Source organism: Canis lupus, chromosome 12 (assembly GCF_048164855.1).
Source record: "Canis lupus baileyi chromosome 12, mCanLup2.hap1, whole genome shotgun sequence".
In the NCBI taxonomy this organism is placed as follows: Eukaryota; Metazoa; Chordata; class Mammalia; order Carnivora; family Canidae; genus Canis; species Canis lupus.
This window is the reverse complement of record NC_132849.1, coordinates 58,927,078-58,945,330: the sequence shown is the minus strand read 5'-3', so window position 1 is coordinate 58,945,330 and position 18,253 is coordinate 58,927,078. Positions and strand designations below refer to the sequence as shown.

Below are 18,253 nucleotides of genomic sequence, written 5' to 3'. Positions count from 1 at the left end.
AGCTCCCCTGACGCCCCTGGCTGAGAGCTCCGGACAGGCCGGGGCTGAGGCTGGCACTCCTCATTGCTGCCAAGGACGGTTCCACGACCGGAGCAGGCCTGGTAATGAGCTATTGATTTCCTCTCCTCCAGACGGAAGGCAAAGTCTGCCTCTGAGCAAAACACCAGCTCCTGCCCCGTGACAAGGCTCAACCCTCAGAGGCCTTGGCCCCGGCCTGCTGGGAGAAGTCACACCGCTCCCAACAATCACTGGGCCCCTCCGAGAGGCTAATTAGGGTCTCACCTGGCCAACCACGACCTGCAATCAGGAGCTCACAGCTGGCTTCCTATCCCAGCACTTCCCGGGCTTCGCCACCTCCCGCATAAATGGCGTTTGACTTCCTCCATCTGCACAAACAAGGATTCTGTTTTACTCCAACAGCACAATTAATGTCAAAGAGGTAAGGACACAGTGGGGAAGTGGGAGAAGGCAGTTGAGTGGCACCCAAAAGAGTGAGCTTGGATACACATGCTGGTCAAAGAGGCCTTCCCAGCTGAATCCATTCATGAACTGGGCAGAACCAGACACAGTGAGGCGCCTTTTTACCCGCCATGATGGTTAATTTTATGTGCCAATTTGATTTGGTTAAGGGATGCCCACATAGCTGGTGGTAAAGCATCATTTCTGGGTGAGTCTGTGAGGGTGTTTTCTGGAAGGGATTGTATTTAAATCAGTAGACTCAGGAAAATTCCCGTTTCCAGTGTGAGTGGGCATCACCCAATCCATTGAGAGCCTGGATAGAACAAGAAGGTGAAGCAAGGGAAAATTTATTCTTTGTTTGAGCTGGGACATCCACCCTCTGCCCTCAGACATTGGTGCCCTTGGGCCTTTAGACTGGGGCTGGGACTTACACCATTGGAAGGCCCACGTTCATGGATTTGGACTCACACTTCACCATCAGCTCCCCTGGTTCTCAGGCCTCTGGACTTGGACAGAGTTACATCACCAGGTTTCCTGGTTCTTCAGCTTAAATGTCAGGACTTCTCAGCCTTCATAATCATGAGAGCCAATTCCTAGTATAAATATTCTCTCTATATATCTATATCTGTCTATCATCTATCAGTTAGTTGTTTCTCTGGAAAATCCTGACCAAGACACTCCTATTCAGCTGACACAAATTGAGAAGTATGACACTGCCAAGTGCTGGAGAAGGTGTGACCCTTAGGTTCTCTGCATCTGGCGGTAGGAGTCTAAACTATCAGCCATTTGGGAAAACAGTTGAGCAGCCCCCAGAGGGATGGTCATATATTATTCTATGACCCAACAATTCCACCTCTAGGTAGATATTTAAGTAAAACCTCTATGCATGTATAAAAATGCTCATACTGGAACTGTTCAAAAGCTCACGGCATGTCCACACCACAGCATATCACGCAGCAGTCAAAATACACGAACTACAGCAACACAGAGCAACGTGGATGCTGCTTATCAACGTAATACTGAGAGAAAACAAAGTCCTAAAAGATTACAGACAGACTGACACCTTTCTAAAGAAGGTAAAGACAATTAAAACTTAAGAGGTAGACTTAGGAGTACATATAGAGGAGAGGAACACATGTAGATAATGTGAAATGATAGGAAAAGGAAAATAATGCACACAGGACTCGATGGTGGTTACTCTGGAGAAGAGAAGGAGGCGGATGTAATGGGGTGGATCACACAGCTGGGTGTAAACCACTGAGAAGGCCCTAGATTTCAGGTGGGGCGGTGCTTTCACAGGTGTTTATTTCATTCCTTTAAAATGGTCAGTAGGTCAGGTGTAGGCGCTTGGAACCACTGAGCCACTCCCAGAGCACCGACGGCCCAGATCTTGCCCTCTCCTTCCAGAATCACTGCGTTCCACAGTTTCATCTCCCAGAGAAGAACAAAGGCTGGGTGTGAGCAGGAGGTGGTGGTGGCTACAAGCCAGCACTCATCACACAGGGCCCGAAGGGGCATTGCCTCCTGTTGCACCAATCTGCCCATCCCTACTTGGTACCTCTGCACTGACATACCTTTCACTAGAACAGGGTACACATTCAAGGACTGGAGCAGACCCCACCCAGCTTCTAGAACATTGACCTGGTGTGAAGGTACCCCCCAAGGCCCACAGGGCCCACTCTGTGCAGAGATCATGGCCTGGTCTCTCAGCTCAGGTCACCTCGGGGGCCCTGTGGTCTGACCAGCTCTCACCTAGACCTCTGGCCCCCCAGGCTTCTGGCAAGTTCTGCAGCTTGAGCTGCCTTCCTCAAGCAACTGCCTCAGAGTGTGCAAGAAGCGCAGGACGCTCATGAATAAATAAAATTTTTAAAAAAGAAAAAAAAAGCACAGGACGCTCCGCACCCCTCCTGCCCCTACAAACATATGAACACCCCCGCCGAGCCTTCCCACCTACCCTCCCTGCCCTCACAGTGGGTCTCCGCTCAGCTCCAGGCAACGCAGCCCCCCCACCCACCCACCCACCCACATGCCCTTGACCACACCGTCTCCCGGGGCCTCTGCCCACCAGCCTTTCCCTCTGTCTTTAGGCCTGAACCTTCTCTCTCTTGGAAGACTCCTTCCCCACACTCAGCCTTTACACACGCTCAGGTCTTGACCAACCTGACGAGGAAAACTTCCCTTAACGCTTCGTAAGGATCATCCAGTTTTCTCCCCTTTCTTTCCAAACCTCTTCAAAGAAAAACTCACTCCCAGTCTCCACTTGGGTTTGCCCTTCTCTGGTTACTCAATCACTTGCATCTGAATTTTACGCCACCCACCCACTCCCAATTCACTGATAGGGTTCTCAGTTTGCAAAGTCCTTTTGTGGCCAAATACCTTCAGTCCTCATCTCACCCGTGTGCCCTCCCGCAGCCCTCTCCCCAAACTCACTGCCCCACTGACCTCCCCGCTTCCCCCTTGGACTGTTTCTTCTTGGCCGCCTTCCTTCATTTGCCCCTAAATGTCAAGGGGCCTATCCTTGTTTGGCCCCCTCTGCTTCCCATCTACTCATTCTCCTTGGCTGATTCAGCTGTTAGTCGATTCAACACCATTTGCTGCTGAGTCTCAGTCCAGTGCCTAGAGGTGTGACGCCCCCCCTCCCAGCTCAGAGCCTTTCGGATGACCTGCATCCCCTTAAGCTCACATGTCAAGAATGGAATGCATCGTACTCCCTGAAAACTGAGTTTCCTCTTCTGTGTCCTCCTTCCATGGGCACCACACCATCCCATCCGTCCTCCCTCCTGCTTCCCTCCCCCGCACTGAGTCAGGCACCAAGTCCTACTGATTTTACTTCCTAAGTATCTCTTCTCTCCATCCCTCCCAACACACATAAGGACAAGAAATGTCTTAGCATCCCCAGCTATTCTGCAAAGTGTCCTCCTTATCCTGGTACCTCCCCAGTTTGGTCCTCCCTGGAGCCTGAGTGCTTTTTGTATGCCCAGGCTCTGGCCACAGCACTCTCCTGCCCCAGCCCTGCTAGGGGAAAAGCTTCTGCACCAGGTGGTGAGGTCCCCAGGGTGGAGGGGTCTTTCCCAGACCTCTTTAGGCTCCCTTCCTCCTGCCTACCATCCTCCAGAGCAGAGCTCTCCACCCACCCACTCATGGCCTCCCCAGCCCTGGGCTTCTGGGTGCTCCCCCTCCACCACCAGCCGACTGCCCAACTTTAGGAAACATGCTTTAATAATTTTGGCTTCTATTTATCATGGATGAAATTGAAGCAGCATTTCCATTTTAGATTTATTTATTGAGCAGACATTTCTCATCCTTATGTGGTTCCATATCTCGTGCCATGTATGGCAACACGTTTCCAATATGCAGAAAGCAAAACACAAAAAACATTTAAAAAAAGAAGAAAACAGAACCGCATAATTTATTCTAGCAGTGGAGCAAAGATAAGTTTCTGGCTCTTGAAAAATCGAGCCTGTCAACAGGCAAGATAGATGGGTTTGAATAAATACATCTTTGTGCAACAAAATTCTACAAAATATGTACTAAAAAGAAAACCACAGAACGCAGAAAATGTGTCACTGATACAACAGCAAGGAGCTTATGAATAAAATTATTAAAATTGGTAGGACTGCATAATGTTCAAATCCAGATGCCCCTCCAAGAAGTGAAAAAAATGTCCAGGTGGTTTATCCAGGAGCCAGTGTCACATCCTCAGGGAGCCCAGAGTGGCCTGGAGAGAGCCTCCGATGAGGGATGACTCACAGTCCACACATTCAACTCTCTTAATGAGCCCACATCTGTCCCTTCGTATGTAAAATGGATGTAATTATACCTACTTTGCAGGATTCTTATGAGGATAAATTAGAGGGCCTGTCACTATAGTAAGCATTCAAGAAATGGAATTATCATTATTATCAGAGGGTAAAAAACGCACAGCATTACTGGCAATTAAGATATGGAAATCACGACAATTTAAAGGTAGCATGGCTTATAAACTGCAGTAGCAAAAAGACACCCAAATTCACAGAAAGGCTTGCACAAGAATATTCATAGCAGCTTTATCCATAATTTCCAAATCCTGGAAAGAGCCCAGGTGTCTGTCAGTGGATAAACACATTGTGGTATATTCATGAAAGGAATATTTCTCAGCAATAAAAAGAATGATTCACTAATAAATGCAAGAACATGGGTGAATCACAAAATCATAACGCTGGGTGAAAGAAGCCTCGCACAAATGATTTCATAATGTATGATGCCGTTTATATGAGATTCTGGAACTCTAGAAAAAAACTAATCTTCGGTGGAACAAATCAAAACAGGGATTGCTTTTGGAGGCTGGAGTCAGGGAGTGACAGGGATGGGACAAGAGGTAATTTTCAGAAGTGTTGGGAATGTTCTATATGGTGAGAAGGTTTACGTGTGTTTTGTCCAAACTCAGCAAAGGCACATTTAGGATCTGGGCATTTCATTTTATGTAAGATTTACCTTATTAGAGAAAACTATAAACAAATATCAAACTCTGGTTTTTGTTTTTTTTTTTAATATTTTATTTATCTATTCATGAGAGACACAGAGACACAGACAGAGGGAGAAGCAGGCTCCCTGTGGGAAGCCTAATGTGGGACTTGATCCCAGGACCCTGGGATCACGCCCTGAGTCAGAGGCAGACGCTCAGGCGCCCCAAACTCTGGTTTAATGATACACAAGCAGACTAAAGTATTTGAGGGGAGTGTCCTGGTGTCTGCAATTTACTTTGAAGTACAGAAAAGGTAAGAAGAATTCTTGGAGGGCTGGTCAGTAGATGTGTGATGAAGCAATCATAGTGGAATATTAAGGGGAGAATCTGGATGGCAAGGGTTCACTGTAAAATTATTTCAAAGTTTTGCATGTTTGCAATTTTTCACATTAAAATATTGGGACAAAAAAGAAGTAACATTTGTAGGCCATCCATAGCCAAGCTTGTTCATCAGAATTGCTGAGTGACACAAAGACCAGGCTCAGAAGGACGGGTATTGTGAAGGTGGGCAATCTGGGATCCTCTGCTTGGCACCTCTGAGCTGGCATGGGTGCAAGCCCAAAGCCCGTCCTTCCTCAGCCTGTCCTCCTCGCCCTGTGCAGCTGCTGTCCTGCTCCTGGGAAGATGACACAGAACACAGAGGAAGAAAAGAGGGTAAGAGGACCGGAGGGAGGGGCACCTGGGTGGCTCGGTGGTTGACAGTCTGCCTTTGGCCCAGGGCCTGATCCTGGAGTCCCCACATCAAGTCCTACATCGGGCTCCCTATGGGGAGCCTGCTTCTCCCTCTGCCTGTGTCTCTGCCTCTCTCTCTGTGTCTCTCATGAATAAATAAATAAAATCTTTAAAAAAAAAAAAAAAAAAACAGAGGACCAGAGTGGGCCACGCTACCCTAGGGCACTAGACACAACTGTACTGTGAACGTTAGTGTTGAGTTCAGGATATTTATTTATTTATTCATTTATTTAAGAGGGGGAGGGGCAGAGGGAAAGGGGGAGAATCCCAAACAGGCTTCATGCTCAGCACGGAGCCCAACACTGGACTCGATCTCATGACTCCAGGAGATCATGACCTGAGCTGAAACCAAGAGTCGGACATTTAAACAACCGAGCCACCCAGGTGCCCCCAGGATGTTGTTTTTAAGATTTTATTTATTTATTCATGAGAGAGAGAAAGAGAGATACAGGCAGAGGGAGAAGCAGGCTCCATGCAAGGAGCCCGACATGGGACTCGATCCCGGGTCTCCAGGATCAGGCCCTGAGCCGAAGGTGGCGCTAAACCGCTGAGCCACCCGGGCTGCACCAACCCCCAGGATTTTTAAATACAGTTCCAAACTTGTGACTTAGTGACCTGGGCTCTGCTGTCTCATCCCCAGTGCATGACCTCCAACAAGTCATGGAAGAGGAAGAAGGAAGAACATGGAAGGTCACTCAGGGTTATGGCCAGGTCTGGAAGGGGCATGCGTCACTTCCAGCTGTCTCTTATCCACCAGAACGCAATCAGTTGCCCCAATCTAACTCCAAAAAAAGGCTGAGAAACCCAGTTTTTGTGTGCACAGGAGGAAAAGAGATGTGAGCAGCTGGCCAGTTTCTCCCACCCCCACCCTGATGGCCACCGGTCCCAATCCTGGCACACCTAATCCTCTTTACCTCATTTTTGTTCTGTTTTTCTTTTCCACAGTCCTATTTTTAACATGTAGACATTTATTTATTACATTATTGTGAGTCTTCCCGACGAGTAGCGTCAGCTGCACCGGGTTAGCAATTTTTGTCTGTTTCGGTCACAGGTCCCGAAGAGTACCTGCTACACATACTTGTTGCTTCCCAAGCACCACATGTTTCCCACACCTTCTCTCTCCTGCTCCCACCTTCCCCCATCACCTGCTTGCCGAAGGCCTGTTCCCGATAAGATAGTGAGCCCCACCAACTACTGGCCACAGTAAAGACGTCACGCCATCAGTTGAATGAATGAATGGATGGATGGATGAATGGATGGATACTTAGATAGGCCAATATATCCTTCATAATTTGGACAGTCTTTAAGATGTTTGCAACTGGGGCGCCTGGGTGGCTCAGTCAGTTAAGTGTCTACCTTCAGCTCAGGTCATGATCTCAGGGTCCTGGGATTGAGCCCCGCATCGGGCTCCCTGCTCAGTGGGGAGTCTGCTTCTCTCGCTGCCTCTGACCCCTCTCTCCTGCTCATGCTCTCTCTGTCTCTCTCTCAAATAAATAAAATATTTTAAAAAAATAAAAAATAACTAAAATGCACAAAACTGGAATATGAATTGGTCAGTAGAGGATAGTGTTAAATGTGTTGGGTGTGATAATGGCATTGGAGGTATGTAAGGTGCAGCTACATATGTCGGAAATAAATCTCATATCACTCACAGGTGAACTTATAAGATGTCTGAGATTTACCTTACAGTCAAATTAAAATTTTGAAAAATGTGTTGGAGAAGAAGGATAAATGAAACAAGATGGAAGAAGGCCAGTGACCGTTGAAGTTGGGTGTGAGTACGGAGATATCCATTACCGTGTTCTATCTACCTTTGTGCTTGAAGTTTCCTTAATAAAAATTAAAAACAGGTGACGTAATAAAGCCATCTGTACTCTGCTCAGTACCTTGGAGGCTGTCCACCCTCAGCCCAGGTCCAAATGTGCCACATGCCACCTTTCTGGTTCTGACAGAAATCCATCAGTAAGATGGATCCATCCATAAGGAAGATGCAGATGTGTGGTGATAAGACCTGAAAGCAGAAGAGCCAGGCTACACAGTGCGCCCCATTTCCCAGGCTGAGTGTCCCAGGCTGAGGAATGAGGGCAGTTGTGCTCTCCTGCAGAGGATAAACTGCCCAAAGTGATCAGCAAACATCCTTCTGGAGTGTCAGGGCTGGCAAAGGGTCTCAAACCCCACTTAATTCCAGTCTGTTCTGGAAGGAATCCACAAATCCAAGTTTCAAAAATTTTATTGATTGAGAGAGAGAGCAGGGAGAGGGAGAAATAATCTCAAGTGGACTCCGAGCTGAGTGAGAAGCCCAAAGCAGGGCCCAATCCCAGGACCCTGAGGTCATGACCTGAGCCAAAACCAAGAGTCGAACGCTTACCTGACATAGCCACCAGGTGCCTGTCTTATACACTTTCCCTTCTCTCCACCCATCAGAGAGGTGGGCCTGGAAAATAAACTCATACGGACTGGTCAGATGGATGAATATTTGTAAAATAATTGAAGGTGATTCACATATGCAATACAACTTAGTAAAATTCATCAAATTAAAATTCAGAGTCCCTTGGAAATCTATGAGCTGATTCATATGTAGTAGAAAGAACATTTGTGGAAAGATGCACCCAATTGAAAAGCAGAAGCCTCCTTGTTCTCCGCCTTCTGCCCACAGGTTAGACGAGCGGCCAAGTAGTTGGGTGTGTTTTCAATAGATCACTCAACGTTGTCCTACAACAACAGCCAGCGTTCATGGCTGTCTACTATCACCAGGCACTTGGCGTTCATCATCTGATGTTCCCGACAATCCCAATGTGCGAACCGTCAGCCTCATCTATAGACACAGAGAATGAGGCTCACGGGGGGGCGAGTGGCCTGCTAAAGGCCATGTGCCTAATAAGGGTTTGCATCAAGACTGTCCAAATCCCGGTGCTTCCTCTTTCCACTCTGCCCAGCTGCGTTTCAAGAATCTGAATGACTTGGGCCAAACTAGGATCACGCCTAAGGGAGCCAGAGACACCTGTCAGTGGAAGATGGAACAGTGTGCATCTTCTCTGCTCTGAGGGGAAGGTCTCTGGGAGAAGCTCCTGCCGGACCAGGGCCACAGGGCAACAGTAAGGTGGTCCCTGCAGGATGACTCGCAGATGGCATAATTCCACGTCCACTTTCCAAGTCAAAGTGTGCCAGTCGGAGGCCTGATCCCAAAGTGCTTTACACTCTTCTCACCTGTACCTCTGGCCAGCACAGGAGAGAGGAACCCAGAGAGAATAGGCTGCCGATCTATCATTCTTTGGGGATGTCCTTCTGGGGGGAGTGCCTCTCCAGCTCACCTGGTCACCTGCTTCCTGATTAGACCCCTCTCTCCAGCCTCACCGAAGCCCGACGCAGAAAGACACATGCGCGTGCGCACACACAGCCACAAGATAACTAAGCCCAAGAAGACTTATGGTTTACTCAGTATCATCCAGGAGGGACCACCAGAGACCACATTTGGGTCCTAGAAAAGAACGATGTAAATAAAGGATAAAAGAGAGCATGTGCCCACACAAAGATCTATGCACAAATGTCCAGACAGGATTATTCACAATGGCCCAAATAGCGGAAACAACCCAAGCGTCCACCAGTTGATGACTGGATAAACACATGTGGCATGTCCCTGCAGTGGAATGTTACTCGGCCATAAAAAGGAATGAAGTACTGACACACACTACAACGTGGATGAACCTTGAAAACATGGTCCTCAGTGAGAGACGCCGGACCCAAGCGCCACATCCGGCATAAACCCACTTATATGAAATGTCCAGAAAGGGCAAGTCCACAGAGGCGGAACAAAGACCAGTGGCTCCCTAGGAGGGGAGGGTGTGGCATTTCTTCTAGGGATGATGAACATGTTCTAAAATTAACTGTGGTGATGGTTGTGCCATTATTTGGATATAGTAAAAGCCATTGAATTGTTTTAAATGGGTTAATTGTATAGTATGTAAATATACCATAATCAAGTTCTTAAGGAAATTAATAAACAAATGTTAAAGTCTCCTAAGACTTCGAAGGAGCCTGGACAGCCACCTGCAGCCCCTGTAGCACATTTCTCTCAGAAGCCTTGGGAAACAGGGGAGGCTAAAATGCATGAAAACAGGCTCTCTTTAGACAATGTTGCAGAGTGACCCATCACAAAAGCCCCCAGAAGACCCTCCTCAGGAGACACAGTGAACACAGGTGTGCAGGAGTGCCCGGCACAGGTGACAGGATCCAAGATGGGGATACCAGACAGACCTGTCCCTCCCAGTCATGACATGCAGGCAGGTCCCTCAAGCCAGAGCTTCGTCTGTTAAATGGAGAGAGACTGTAACAGGGTCACGACACGAATGAAATCACCTGCGTGCACAGTGCGCATCCAGAGGGGCTACTACGATCATTATGATTATCCCATCATCTGAAGGGAAGACCTGAACTGAATCATCCAAACTTGGCTGACAAGAAGGAAGCATTCATGTATTCCTTTTTTTTTTTTAAGATTTATTTATTTATTTGAGGGGGGTGGGGGTGGGGAGGGTGGGGAGGGGCAGAGGGTGAGGGAAAGAGAGTCCCAAGCAGACTCCACACTGAGTGCAGAGCCTGAGTCGGGGCTCGATCTCATGACCCTGAGATCATGACCTGAGCCGAAACCAAGAGTCGGATGCTCAGCAGACAGAGCTGCCCAGGCACCCCAAACATTCGTGTACTCCCACACGAATCATCTCAGTTGATGGTTTTGATCATCAGTTGGTTGATCATCTCAGTATTCCAAGCATCCACAGCGGAGATGTTCCAGGACTGGTCCCCAAGGTGAACAGGGTCCCTGACCCTCTGGTATGAAACCTCAGAGCTTCAGAGCCCAGCTGGGAGAACCACACAAGGCGTCAGTGTGTCACGATGACACATCACACCTTTCACTCGTGTGGCCTCGCCTAACACTTTTCCCTGCATTACCTCAGTTTTTTGTTTTTTTTAAAGATTTTATTTATTTATTCATGAGAGACACAGAGAGACAGAGAGACAGAGAGAGAGAGGCAGAGACACAGGCAGAGGGAGAAGCAGGTTCCCTGCAGGGAGCCCCATGTGGGACTCAATCCCATGACTCCAGAATCACTCCCTGGGCCGAAGGCAGGTGCCAAACCACTGAGCCACCCAGGGATCCCCCATTACCTCGTTTTTAATTATCAAGGATACACTGAAACTGTACCACATGCAAAGTGCTGGGCTGGATTCCACCCAAGGTACAAAGGGAGAAGTTGAGTCCCTATGCTCGAGGAGCTCAGAGCAATTCTGTGTGAGGTATGCAGGGCTCTCATGTGTCTGTGTCACAGATAAAGCAATTGAGGTCAAGGGAGGCTCAATGACCTACCCAAAGGCACATAGCTAGTCCAGGTCCCAGCAGTGTCGAGACTAGAGCCTAAGGGTCCTCGAGGCCAGCCTCCGGTCTTCTTCCAGGGGCTCTGGCTTCTCTCTTTGACACCAGAGCATAGATTGTAGACAGTCAGTCGCACCACTTGCCTCACAAATAACCACGCACTGAGGACACTCATCCATCAGGACCTGCCACATAATTTTCAGGAACCAGTGCACACAAAAATGCAAGAGTCTTGGGACACCCAGGTGGCTCAGCGGTTGAGCACCTGCCTTTGGCCCAGGGCGTGATCCCAGGGTCCTGGGATCGGGTCCTGCATCGGGCTCCCTGCATGGAGCCTGCTTCTCCTTCGGCCTGTGTCTCTGCCTGTGTGTGTGTGTGTGTGGTGTGTGTGTGGTGTGTGATGAATAAATAAAATCCTTATAAAAAAAGAAGAAAATGCAAGAGTGGTTGTCAAACTATCATTAAGTATTTCAAGGTAGCAGGACGCCTGCGTGGCTCAATCAGTTAAGTATCTGCCTTCAGTTCAGGTCATGATCTTGGGGTCCTGGGATCAAGCCCCACCTCAGGCTCCCTGCTTAGGGGGGAGTTTGCTTCCTCCTCTCCCTCTGCCCCCCCCCCTTGTGCTCTCTCTCTCTCTCTCAAATAAATTTAAAAAAATCTTCAAAGAAAAGAATTTTAAGATGGTGACTACTGTCAATGCCTAAAACCAAGCTCAAGGCTCTTCTAAGCGCAGGTCCCTGTGTGACTGCCCCGGTCACACACCCCTGAAGCCAGCCACCCTAATCCCTGTCCCACCAATGCCCAGATACAATCTGCGCAGCTGTGCTCTCCGGCTCCAACAAGAAGGAAGGTCCGCAGGGCTTGCTCTGACTCCAACAACCAGCCACCTGCCCTATGGCCATGTATCTCTCGGGCCAGCTGACCCCGCGTCCTCCAGCATTTCCGACTTTGCAGATTTGCAATCTCTTGGCTGGCACCGAGCCGCCTTCCTTACATGAGAAACCCAGTCTCCCTTGCCAAGGTTCAGAGAGTGATGCACAGATCCATTAGCACTCCCCCCGGGGCCTGACAGGGGAAGTATCTACTCAGAGCTCAAGTGCTTTTGGCAGGGGGGTCAGAGCTTCCTTCGCCTTATGCAACTGTTTTCTCCCCCAGAACGTAGTGCCGGTAGCTGTCTTGCAGAAAGCGAGACACTGCAGACAACTAGCTAATCCCTCTTTTTATCTGTCAAGCAAGTCTTGTTTTGTCTGAATAACAGGCCACAGGAACAGCGGACAAGCCAGAAGCTACGAGAACTCCAGGAATCGGAGGTTCACTTTGTATTAATTAGGCATCAGACGCAGAGAAAAGCGGACTAATCAATGAACTAGCCGTGAGCCTTGAGCGAGTCACAGTCCCTCTGCTGCCGTTTGAACTGCGTCCCCTAATAAAGACAGGTTCAAGTCCTGACCCCCAGAGTCTCAGAATGGTCTTCTATGGAAATAGGGTTGTTGCAGATGGCACCTAGACAAGGTCACACTGAAGCACAGCAGCCCTTAATCCAGTCAGGCTGTTGTCCCTCTACATGGAAGAGAAGAAACACACACACACACACACACACACACACACACACACACACACACACGGCTTTGTGGCGACCCAGGCAGAGATGGGAGCAATGTGTCTACAAGCCAAGGAATGCCGGGATTTGCCAGAAAACCATCAGCTGCCCAGAGGGAACCACGGAACACAGCCTTCCCTCACAGCCCTGGGAAGGAACCCACCCTGCCCACGCTTTGCTTTCAGACTTTTAGCCTCCAGAACCACGAGAGAATGCATTTCAGGTGTTTCCAGCCCCCCAGTCTGTGTACTTCATCACAGACGCCGAGCAAACCAATATATCCCTGTCTGGAATGCAATAGGGACCCGGACTGACACTCTCTGGAAGGCCCTTCCAACGCCCCACGTCTGTTAGGCTGACCTCGATCACATTCCCACCCGAACCCCAAAAAGAATATCCTCACTCAAGTCAAAGCCACTTCTTTCTTCATTTGGGGAGATTTCTAGACCCTGGCAACCTGGGGCAACATTCTCTGAAGGTGTGCTAAGATCTTGCCCTCAGGTGGCCAATAAATCCGTGATGAGAAAGGAGATCCGGACGGGGCCGTATGATCCCGGGAGAAGCTGCCGCCTTCCTGGAGCCTCCCACGCCCGACGTCGGAACCACAGACTGGCAGGGCCTATTTGCTGCCATATACATATGCAGGTGCACACACAGATACACATACCAGTGTGTGCAGATATATACGGACACATGCATGTCGGTGAGTATTCGCGTGCGTGTACACCAGTACACACACACACATATACACATGGGTAATTCTGTGTATGTATGTACATATGATATATTTTAGAAATGCATATTGGTCATTAGTTCTCTCTCCGTATGCTGGTATATGTGCCCGTGTGGACAGTATGCATATATGTGTGTGGATGTATACGTGTTCCTCTGCTGTATATATACATATTGGTATATGCACGTATTGGGTTTTTTTTTTTAAGATGTATTTATTTGACAGAGGGAGAGAGCACAAGCAGGGGAAGCAGCAGAGGGAGAGGAGAAGCAGACTCCCTGCTGAGCAGGGAGCCCGACACGGGGCTTGATCCCATGACGCCGAGATTATGACCAGAGCCAAAGGCAGACACCCAACAGACTGAGCCACCCAGGTGCCCCTGTATGCATGTATTTGTCCTGGTATGTATATGTATGTGTGAATATATATTTACGTGTATTATGATGTATGTGTGCGTGTACTTACTGGCATGTACTTTATGTACTTACGTGTATGTTTACTGGCACACACGTGCACGCACACACAGAATGCTTCGGGTGTACCCTACAGCCTCTTGTTCCCAGTCTCCACCCCTCCCGTTTGCCCTACACACAGTCCCTTCTCTGAACTTAATTAGCATGTAGGGGTGCAGGGCCCGGACCCAGCAGCACCACCTCCTGGCCACCTCATAATGTGTGCCAGACCCGAAAGGCCACCCGCACTCTGAGGGGAAGAAGAACCCAAGGGGAGACACCAGGGGTATGTCAGGCTCATAGGGTTCTCAGATGACCCCAGAAGTCCATCTGCAGCTCTAAGAGGGACTCAAAAGGGTCAGAACTGAAGTCAGTGAATCCAAGAGTGTGGGGAAGGCTGAACCCCCAGAGTCCAGGTGACCTGGGAAGAGCGGGAAAATCTGCACAGCAGAAGGCGGGATGAGAACTTGCTGGTCCAGGCCTTGCACTTCTTTTTTTTTTTTTTTAAGATTTTATTTATTTATTCATGAGAAACACACAGAGAGAAGCAGAGACACAGGCAGAGGGAGAAGCAGGCTCCCTGCAGGGAGCCCGATGTGGAACTCGATCCCAGGACTCCAGGATCATGCCCTGGGCCAAAGGCAGGTGCCAAACCGCTGAGCCACCCAGGGCACTTCTGAGGCTTGATGGGTGAGCTGACAGGAGTCCAGGTGCCCCAAGCCCCACCCACTCCGGACGTGTGAGCCCCAGGGCAGCACACACAGGGTTGGTGAGTGAGCTCCCCACCACCGGCCACTGTGAACACCGGCTGACTCTGAACACTCCTTCCTCACTGCAAGGGGACATCTGCTTTCCCAGGGTCCTGTTCCGTGGTTGAGGTCCTCCCATCCTCCCAGGTAAGCCCAATCCTCTCCCAGGTAAGCCCACTCCTCGCCCAGTAAGGCCACTCCTCCCCCAGGTAAGCCCCCTCCTCTCCCAGTAAGGCCACTCCTCCCCCAGGTAAGCCCAATCCTCTCCCAGTAAGCCCACTCCTCCTCCAGGTAAGCCCACTCCTCTCCCAGGTAAGCCCACTCCTCTCCCAGGTAAGCCCCCTCCTCTCCCAGTAAGCCCAATCCTCTCCCAGAAGACAAGCTCCACCTGTTTGATCACAACCTGCACATGCTGGGAAGGGAGTGAGCCTGGCACCCTTCTGTCCTCAGCCAGGCTGCGGGGAGCCCCAGAACTTCCAGCTCCCCTGCGCTGGGTCTCAACCCCCATCTGCAAAATAAAGACATTAGAGGGGATGGTTTCAAAAAGGCCTGGGTGGCTCAGTTAAGCATTTGCCTTTGGCTCAGGATCCTGGGGGTCCTGGGTCCTGGGATTGACTCCCATGTCTGCTTCTCCCTTTGCCCTTCCCCTGATTGTGAGCTTGCTCTCGCTCGCATTCTCTCTCTCAAATAAATAAAATCTTAAAAAAAAAAAAAAAAAAAAAAGCTTTAACCTTCCACTGTTCTCTGAATCTCAAAAGCCATCCAGCTAAGAGACTGCCAACCAAAGGTTGATAAATAAGTAAACACGTGATCTAAACACATTGGTATATAGATGGGGATAGAGCAAATGCAGAAGTATACACTCGTGTGTGAATTCACGTACACATGCATATATTTTGCTGAGAGGGTCTGGGAGCGGCGACCCCTCAATAGCACTGCGCGAACACGTCACCCAGATCGTGACTTTAAGTTCTCTCCTCCGCTAAAGAGAACTGGGGCCCTTGGAGGACGGGCTGATTCCAGGGAGGGGACAGAGAAAGTACAAACTGAGCTTTGGTGTCCTACTGCACCAGAAGGCCGGGGGGGGGGTGCCCAGAGAACCAGGGGACACGCCAGGAGGACTCAGGAGCCTCCAAGGGGCTCCACTGGCCAACCTGAGACCACTGGAGCCCCAGATCGATGATAACCCTCTGAGCACACGGGAAACCCGAGGCCATATGCTAACATGGATGAAGCATTGCAAGTCTGATGAGGAATGGGGTCACAGTTGCCACCTGCCGCCCCCCAAGTTAGTAATTGCAAAGGGAGAAAGAATAACTGCAGAGAAGCAGCCTAGCAGAAACCATTCAACCAAAGGATCAAAGTAAGCGTCGTATTCCGGGGACTCCTCGAAATCCCGTGCCACTTGAATAGTCCTTGTGGGAGGCTCCCACCAAAGACGTTTAATCTCAAACTAATCACGAGGGAACAGCAAACACACCCAAACAAGGGGGCACAGTCTCCCCTGAATCTTCAAAAGTGTCAAGGTCACGAAAAGCAAGACTGAGGAACTGCTCCAGGCTGAGGGAGACTGAGGACACCCGACCACCGGAGGCCACCTGCAAACCTGAGCTGGATCCGTTGACTCTAAAGGAACCCCGGGACGGCCTCGTGCCCACCCGGTTGGGACTGGCGGCGTTGCTCTGACCCAATAGGAGAGAGTCCTTACTTGTAGGAAAAACGGTGGAGGAGTCAGGGACGACGGAGCACCAGGTTGACAACTTACCCTCAGATGGCTCCAGAATAGACCCTGGATCGAGTCCCACGTCGGGCTCCCTGCATGGAGCCTGCTTCTCCCTCTGCCTGTGTCTCTGCCTCTCTCTCTCTCTCTCTCTCTCTCTCTGCATCTCTATGAATAAATAAATAAAATCTTAAAAAAAAATGGCTCCAGAATAAAATATGTAATTTGTGATAAGGCTTTTCTATAAATTTGAGTTTCTTTAATTAAAAAAAAAATACATACACACCTATGAAACTCTGAACAATTCCTGAGAAGAGGAGAGGAGGGCTCTCTGCCTTCCAATGAGGAATTCTAATGAGGAAAAACTCTTTAATTGCATGTGCCCAGCACAAGAATCTGGCCCGTGGGGACGCCTGGGGGGCTCAGCAGTTGAGTATTTGCCTTCGGCTCAGGGCGTGATCCTGGGAACCCAGGATCGAGTCCCGCATCGGGCTCCCCGCAGGGAGTCTGCTTCTCCCTCTGCCTATGTCTCTGCCTCTCTTTCTGTGTCTCTCATGAATAAATAAATAAAATCTTTAGAAAAAAATCTGGTCCACAGAGTGGGCTTCTCTGGCCCCGTCCACGTCTTCCTGCAAATACTGACAGGACAGACTTCGGGAGGACAGGAGATGGACACATCTGGCAGCCCAGGCCTGAAGAGCATTGGCATTTAGGGTAATAGCTGCTTTTACTGAGCACTCACTGGGTGTATGGGGCTTGGAGTCAAGTTGACCAGACACTGAATCTTGGCACACATTGGCTGTGTGACCTTGGACAAGTCACCCAACCTCTCTGAGCTTCAGTTTTCCGTTGTGTAAAACAAGGACCATGATGTCTCCCTAGCCAGGTCGGGGTGCAGATTAGAGAGAGCCATGCTGAATGCCCTGCTGAGACCTTTGGCGGCCTGCCTCAGAATCCCCCAGGAATCTTTTTCAAATACGGATTTCCACAGCCGGCTCCTAGTGATTCTGATCCAGCTCCCCTGTCCAGTTCCAGTTCCACCTGCTTCACTTCTCCCACAGAACAGACCAGACTACTTACAGTTTCCCTAAGGCAGCACAGCACTGCCAACTATCGTGGTTTGTACACACGGTTCACCCATCCCGAACGCCCATTTCCTTTGCCTGGTTGGAAAACTCCTACTCATCCTTCAAAACACGGCTGACATGCACCCTCATCTGTCAAGCCTCTCCTCACCCCCACACCCCAGTACTCCCTAATTCGTCTGACCAGTTGTTACTACATCAATGAAAAAGCGCACTTACTTGCCCGTTAGTGAATCTCTATCACGTACTCCACATTTCACAGAGAGGATGTCGTTTAAAAACAGCCACACCAGGGACTAATTATTAGCCCCATTTTCCTGTTTACCGATGAAAAAGCTTAGTGCCTTTTCAAAATGCTTAAGTAGCTTGCTCCCCGCCCCCCAGGTGGCAAGAAAGAGCCAGGACTCAAACTCCAAGAGTCTCTAGCTTGGCTCTGACCCCCGCAGGGGTTGGGCTCTAGGGCATCAGGGACCCTGTCCCTTCATCTCTGGTCCTCGGCAGCCACCGTAACCCAAACGGCAGGGACCCAGGAACGGGGTCCCTGTCTCCCAGGTCCACGGCAGGCTTTCTCTGGGCTGCGGGGAGGCTGGAGGGCAGAGCCTGGGAAAGCCGGGTGCCGCGCTCGCATCCGCCGGCAGATGGCACCACCGCGCCATCCGGGCGCCCCCTGGCCTCCAAGGTGCCCTTGGGGTGTTCCAAGGGACAAGTGTCTGAAGCTGTGATCCCCGGAATCTGAGTTCATGGATGAAAGAATTAATGTGCAGGTGACGGAATAAAAATATAGACGGCGTGAAACATACTGAGGCACTTCCATTCTTTTTTGGGGGAAAAAGATCCCCCCCTCCTCG

General features: G+C 49.8%; 1 long non-coding RNA gene across 1 annotated transcript; it reads right to left on the bottom strand.

The window, feature by feature from the left end:
* Positions 1-281: 281 nt before the first annotated feature.
* LOC140600759 (uncharacterized) lies at positions 282-17,987 on the bottom strand. Its single transcript, XR_012003930.1, has 3 exons — positions 17,625-17,987; positions 16,366-16,488; positions 282-386 (listed from the first exon to the last, which is right to left on the bottom strand). It is a non-coding gene; the product is annotated as an uncharacterized lncRNA (long non-coding RNA).
* Between the last annotated feature and the right edge of the window lie 266 nt (positions 17,988-18,253).